This window comes from Bos indicus x Bos taurus, chromosome 1 (genome assembly GCF_003369695.1).
Source record: "Bos indicus x Bos taurus breed Angus x Brahman F1 hybrid chromosome 1, Bos_hybrid_MaternalHap_v2.0, whole genome shotgun sequence".
Classification (NCBI taxonomy): domain Eukaryota; kingdom Metazoa; phylum Chordata; class Mammalia; order Artiodactyla; family Bovidae; genus Bos; species Bos indicus x Bos taurus.
Window position 1 is genome coordinate 31,210,940 of NC_040076.1, and position 7,567 is coordinate 31,218,506.

Consider the following 7,567-nt stretch of genomic DNA (forward strand, 5'->3'; position numbering starts at 1 on the left):
CCCAGCATTTCTCATGATGTACTCTGCATGTAAGTTAAATAAGCAGGGTGACAATATACAGCCTTGGCATATTCCTTTTCCTATTTGGAACCAGTCTGTTTTTCTATGTCCGTTTCTAGTGGTTGCTTCCTGACCTGCATATAAGTTTCTCAAGAGGCAAGTCAGGTGGTCTGGGATTCCCATCTCTTTCAGAATTTTCCTCAGTTTATTGTGATCCTCACAGTCAAAGGCTTTGGCATAGTCAATAAAGTAGAAGCAGAAGTTTTTTTCTGGAACTCTCTTGCTTTTTCCATGATCCAGCAGATGTTGGCAATTTGATATCTGGTTCCTCTGCCTTTTCGAAAACCAGCTTGAACATCTGGAAGTTCACGGTTCACGTATTGCTGAAGCCCTATTAACTGATTATTAAATTCACTGTTTAAACTACTAGCTGAAAGTGTAAACTAAACACACCGATGGGAATTAGACTACTCTCTATTATAATCCACACTTCTACTCACATTTTGGTCGTTACATACCAATAGTCGTATCTATTCCCAATAAATAATTTTATCAGCATACTGTTACTGTATTGCTTAGTTCAAATAAGAATTCCATAAATGTAAAACCATTAAATATAAGTGTGAAAAGAAAGAGAACATTGATTCTTTGCAAATGTAGTTGACTTTTTAGAAATGATCTATAAAGTTGAGAAGCTGGATAATTTTCTGACATATTCAATGTGGAGGGAAAAGACTAAGAGTTTGGGAAGGTAAATATAATTCAGATTTATTTTCTACTGAATTTGCTTTATAAGTATCAAGAATCATGAAGACTCATGTTCACCTTAAAGAAACTTAAACTGGAAATCAAGAGATAATGCATATTAGGGTGTAGTTTATGCCAGAAAAACAATTCCCTTCAAAGAAACAGTACGAGCGGGAAAAGTCTGACATGAGTAACACACATTTTTGATTACTTCACAGGTTGGCACTCTTCATACTGACCCCTACTCAGATCACTAAGGTGGACTTCCTTCTGATAAGTGAGGTGTTTGAGAGCAGCAAAAAATATTATCTGGTGGCAAAATCTTGGTGTTTTCAATTTCAGCTGATACTAACACTTAGATAAAGTAATCCTTATGATTTGAAGCTATTCTTCCCAATATGATAGAATCACAGATTTGGAAATGATCTTAAAAAGTATTTTAATCCAATCGTATTCTCTATAGAAAGTGAAGTTGCTCAGTCGTGTCTGACTCTTTGCAACCCCATGGACTGTAGACTACCAGGCTCCTCTGTCCATGGGATTTTCCAGGCAAGAGTACTGGAGTGGGTTGCCATTTCCTTCTCCAGAGGATCTTCCTGACCCAGGGATTGAACCCCGGTCTCCTGCATTGTAGGCAGACGCTTTACCATCTGAGCCACCAGGGAAGTCCCAAGTATCTAATTTAAGATAATTTAATTCTCTAAGCAAGTATCTAATTTAAGACTATCTTGAGAATATTACTTGAATTTTAGTGCTTCATTTTGTCTGTAAATATCTCAATTTTTGTGCATGAATAACTATTGCTGACATATCAATTACCCCAAAAATGATTCTTAAAAGAAGAATGGTGGAGTATTTCTCAAAAGCTTGTGGGTTGGCTGGCTGCTGGATCTGCTATTGAACATGCTGAGACTTATCCATGTGGCTACAGTCAGCAAGAGGAAGAGCTGGTCGAGGATATCTGAGTTGGCCCCACTCAAGTTGTACAGAGACAGAGACTGCAGTTGTGGCTTCCTTCTTGGTTCCATTCTGAATCACTGATGGTTTCTGAATCCACAGTAAATAGGACTAGCTCCTTTACATGTCAGTTTTAGAACAATATCCCATGAAAGTCAGATGTGGAAGCCATAAGGCCTCAGTAGACCTAAGCTCTGGAACTTGCCCAACATAATCTCTACGATATACTCCAGTCAATGCAAATCACAAGGCCAGCATAGTTTCAAAGCAGCATACTTTCAAAGACAGACTCTAACACTTCAGAGGCAGCTGCAAAATACTGTAGGCTTGTTTTTGAATCTATCATATTTTGAAGTGTGTGTTTTTTTTTTATTAGAAAGTGATTTTCTTTTAGGTCTATTTTACTTTTGTTACAACCTTTACTCTTGTGCATACCTAATCTAATGTTCAACATGACAGTCCTGTGGGTATACAGACAGAGCTGTGTAGCTACCAACTGTGATTCTTGCTCAGGTCCTTCACTTCTAAAACCAGGGCTATAACTCCCTTCAACATTTTATCCTCTCTCTTCTATATGTATTTATCCATTCTCTCTCCAAGTGTTTATTTTAAGTACTTGGCATCAAACTACTAAGCTACTATCCCAGTTCACTCAAGAATTATTCATCCAATGACATATTTCTGAAATTCTCAACCACTGGAATAGATTGGCTTTTTCTTGCATAAATTCCCTCTGCCTTAAAAAAAAAATCATGTATTCAAACACAGTCATTGATAACAAAGCAAAAATATACTAGAAAAAACTGTAATAGTGTCTTTTTATCACTTTGTACTTTTTTTTTACAAGTCCTTTATAAAGCAATGATTGTTCAATAAGATTACAACTTATGTACCATGTCAATTCTTTTTAGCTATACATGAGAACATACATGTAATACATAGTAAATACTCTGAAAGCCTGAAGAGAAGACAATATTCCATTTTACTAAGATGAATATACACTGAGAGACATCTTTAGCTAATGATTATTTAAATGTTCAGATATAGAATAGTCAAATATATACTTATAATATTTTACCTCTTTAGTAGAACACATATATTAACTAACATATCAAAAACCACGTTCATTCAGATATATTTTACTTTTTCAAATATTTTATTTGTATATTTGAACTACTGTTTTTCATGAAAATGTCTTGTAATTCACTATACAATACCATTATACAAAATATTTTAAAATGAAATAATATGATTGGAATAATAAATCTATATAAAATAATGTCATAGATGATTGCTCAGGTTAAAACCGTAGTCATGGATAATTTCAAGCACCATGACCAAGAGAAAGATTAGAGGATAAAAAAGCAGTGCCAAGATCTTCCACATAGCTGAGGAAAAGAATGGTTGCCTAAAACCATTTGTACCCATCTACCTTCTAAATAAGGAAAAATAAGAAAAAAAAATGAAATCACACAAAAACATTTCCTCATCATAACCTGAACACAGAAAATGCCCACACTTCAAATTACTGTTAAGTAAATAAAATTAAAATACATTAAACTCTATAAAAAAATCAAATATTACTGAGCTCTCTATTATATTTCTATGACAAGCCTTTGCAGTAAGTGTCAAATAAGAATAGTTTTGGGGGAAAATGCACAGAAGAGAGCAGAGGGAAGACAGTAGAAAAAAATGGAAAAATTACTTTAAAGCCACTAGAAAAATTACTTTAAAGCCATTTCCCCAAAGAGAAAGCCTGTAACAAAAAGCATTATGGTAGATATGTTAATCATAGAAAGCATATTAAAGCCAAGCACAATTCAAGGTTGCAACTTCTAAAGCCATTACTTCTGTGTAAGAATAGACTTTAACCAGGAAGGGTGAAACTACCTTTAGAAATTAGGTAGCAAAAATGAAAAAAAAAAAAAAAAGATATTTCCTTTGTAAGAAACAGGAATCAAAAAGTCAGAGGACACAAAACCTTTGCCGCTACAAAAAACAAACAAGACCAAAAACACACATATACACTGAGGCATTGAAGAGGTTATAATTTGTCACTCAAAGAACAAAGTGCCATTCAACTGAGAACATGGTCAACTGCTATAATCACACACACACACACACACACACACACAAACACACATAGATAATTTTATACAATGCGATTACGAGAAGACATAAAATTAAAATGAAAACACATGATGATATTTCCCCTTCCAAATGATGAATTAAAAGAAAAATATAATACTATGTTTCAGAATAAAATACACATCCTTATTTGTATTCTTATATAGCACATATATTAAAATTAGAGCTATAAAAAAGATTAGCATGGTCTCTGTATGAGGATAACACACAAATTCATGAAGTGTTCCATATTTTTTTCACATTGTTGTATGGCAGAAACCATCGCAACATTGAAAGCAATCATACTGCAAATATATTTTGTTTAAAGTTTGGCATATGTTCTAAAATTTAAACAAATAGACAAAAATATAAAACTAAAAAAGATTTTATTGAAATAAAATAAATGAGAAATATCACGTTTTCTTAGTAATGAAGACTAACTTACAAATAAGAATATTATTTGTAATAATATTATAATATTACAATAATATTGTAATAAATATTTGTAATAATATTATTTGTAATAATATTGTTTACTAATAAGAATATTATTTAGTAAGGGTCATTAAAGAAAAGGGAAGGCAGAAAAATAATGATGGCAATGAAAATGAGATAACATTGTAAATGTGTCAGAAAATTCCTGAAAGAGAAGATACACAAAAAGGAAATAAATGAATAAATTTGAGCTCTTGAAAAAGATTTTTAAAAGCATGAAACAATTAATTAAAAAAATATATTTTAAGAACTTTCTTTAGAAAACAAACTTATGGTTACCAAAGCAGAAGGTGCAAGAAGGAGCACCTAATAAATTAGGAGTTTGGGATTAGCAGATGATAAACTACAATATTTTAAATATATAATAGGACCTACTGACTAGCACTGGGAAATATATTCAATATCTTGCAATAATCTATAATATAAAAGAATCTGAAAAACAATATATATGTACTACATAATACATACATACACATATCTGAATCACTTTGCTCTATACCTGAAGCTAACACAACATTGTAAATCAACCATATTTCAATCAAAAAAATAAAATTATATGAAAAAATTGAGACTACACTTTGCAGACATAGTAAACATACAAGTCACTCATTTTAAGAAAAAATTTTCCAATTGGTTGAGAAAAAAACAAAACAAAACACGCAACTGTCTGATGCTTTTGAACTGTGGTGTTGGAGAAGACTCTTGAGAGTCCCTTGGACTGCAAGGAGATCCAACTAGTCCATTCTGACGGAGATCAGCCCTGGGATTTCTTTGGAAGGAATGATGCTAAAGCTGAAACTCCAGTACTTTGGCCACCTCATGCGAAGAGTTAACTCATTGGAAAAGACTCCTTTGCTGGGAGGGATTGGGGACAGGAGGAGAAAGGGATGACAGAGGATGAGATGGCTGGATGGCATCGCTGACTCAGTGGACGTGAGTCTGAGTGAACTCTGGGAGTTGGTGATAAACAGGGAGGCCTGGCGTGCTGCGATTCATGGGGTCGCAAAGAGTCGGACATGACTGAGCGACTGATCTGATCTGATCTGACTGGGGAAGATTGAAGGCAAGAACACAAGGGGACCACAAAAGATGAGATGGTTGGATGACATTACTGAATCAATTGACATGAGTCTGAGCAAGCTCTGGGAGTTGGTGATGGACAGGGAAGCCTGGCATGCTGCAGTCCATGGGGTGGCAAGGAGTCGGACATGACTGAACAACTGAACTGAAATGAACTGTCACCTTATACAAGAGATAACACTCAAAGTGATAAAGAGAAGGTTAAGAATAAAGAGATTGCCAAAGACATACCAGGGACGTGGAAACAATAAAGATGCAGGATTAATTACCTTATACTAGATAAAGTGTTATTCAAATGAAAATAGCTTACTCATAAAAGGATGCTTATTTTAAGGCTAAAAGCAATAATCCACAATTTAGATGAACACAGCAAATGACACAGCATTACCATGACTAAACAAAAGGAAGTCAAGGACTCTTACCTTGCTTAAGTAGAAAAAATGTAAATAAAATTTAAAAGACATACATAACATAAATAATGTCATGTCTTATGAACATGTAGACAATATTAGATTTTCATAGTAGAGAAAGTAACTTAAAAGTGAAATATTTAATCACTGTGGGAAATATAAAAATATTGGTGCTGGGACAACTGGACAGCGTTTGGACAAATAACGCCATGCTTCCCTATAGCTCAGTTGGTAAAGAATCAACCTGCAATGCAGGATATTTCAGTTCAATTCCTGAGTCAGGAAGATTTGCTGGAGAAGGGATAGGCTACCCACTCCAGTATTCTTGGGCTTTCCTTGTCAGCTGGTAAAGAATCTGCCTGCAATGCTGGAGACCTGGGTTCTATCCCTGGGTTGGGAAGATACCCAGGAGAAGGGAATGGCTACCCACTCCAGTATTCTGGCCTGGAGAATTCCATTGACTGAACAGTCCATGGGGTCACAGTCAGACATGTCTGAGCGACTTTTATTAAAGCCATATATCTTACCATATATAAAAACACATTCCAAATGTGTCAGGTGTCTAATGTAAAAAAAGAAATACTAAATATTATAGAAAATTCAATGAGCTCTTCTATACTCTTACTATATCACTCAAAAATAGTTTATAAACTTTACTGTAGCTCCAGTGTTCTTGCCTGGAGAATCCCAGGGATGGGGGAGCCTGGTGGGCTGCCATCTATGGGGTCGCACAGAGTCGGACACGACTGAAGCAACTTAGCAGCAGCAGCAGCAGCAGCAGCCAGGCTTTTCTGTCCATGAGTTTTTCTAGGCAAGAATACTGGAGTGGGTTGATATTTTCTACTCCAGGGGTCTTCCCAACCTAGGGATAGAACCTGTGTCTCTTACATCTCCTGCATTGGCAGGCAGATAATTTACCAATGTACCACCTGAGAAGCCGATTTTATAACCCATTTAATAGAATAAGAATAAAAGTGATATCATTGTGAAGAAAAAAATAGTTGAAATATATATATATGATTATTTATACTAAGTGTTAAATGGCTGGATATGATAAATGGATGATAAATAGCTGGTTATGATAGAAAGAAAGTAATTTATGACTAATTTTAAAGTAATAAATGTAAAAGAAATGATGGAATTACTAAATTACCATTTGCCAACTGTCATAATCATTTTTAGCCAATATTATTAATGAATAGTTATAAATATTTCAGGCATTAATCAACTGTATATTGTAAGCAAAAGAATGATAAATATGAGAATATATTGTCACAAATTATTCCCAACAAGATGCTTAAGGGAAGAATAGTAACTTTACAATGGAGAAATATAGCAGAAATATACCTAACCTAATATAAAGATTAATATAGTCAGGATTGGGGAAAATTTCCATCATAATATTTTTAATGAATCTTTGCAAACAACAGCAATTTTATGAAATTCCTGCCAGAAAACCATAAACTAAAAGTAGAAGTGTGATGGATTATAAGATAAATACATGTCATGGGACATTCTATATAATAATTGTCCCTTTCTCCTCGAAAAACTAAGGTCCTAAAAGACAAAGAAAAAACAAGAAATGCTTCCAAATTAGGGAGCTAAAAAATATATGATAGTTAATACATCATGTGGCCCATGAATGGGTTCTAGTAAAATAGTTTGCTTCTAGTGGAACAACTGATAAAATTGTCAATAGATAACATAATTAATTCATATTGATATTAATTTTCTGATTTGATAATAACATT

At 34.0% G+C, this 7,567-nt stretch overlaps 1 non-coding gene across 1 annotated transcript; it reads left to right on the forward strand.

The window, feature by feature from the left end:
- The first annotated feature begins 3,984 nt into the window (after nucleotides 1–3,984).
- LOC113899395 lies at nucleotides 3,985–4,087 on the forward strand. Its single transcript, XR_003512908.1, has one exon. It is a non-coding gene; the product is annotated as a U6 spliceosomal RNA (small nuclear RNA).
- The last annotated feature ends 3,480 nt before the right edge of the window (nucleotides 4,088–7,567 follow it).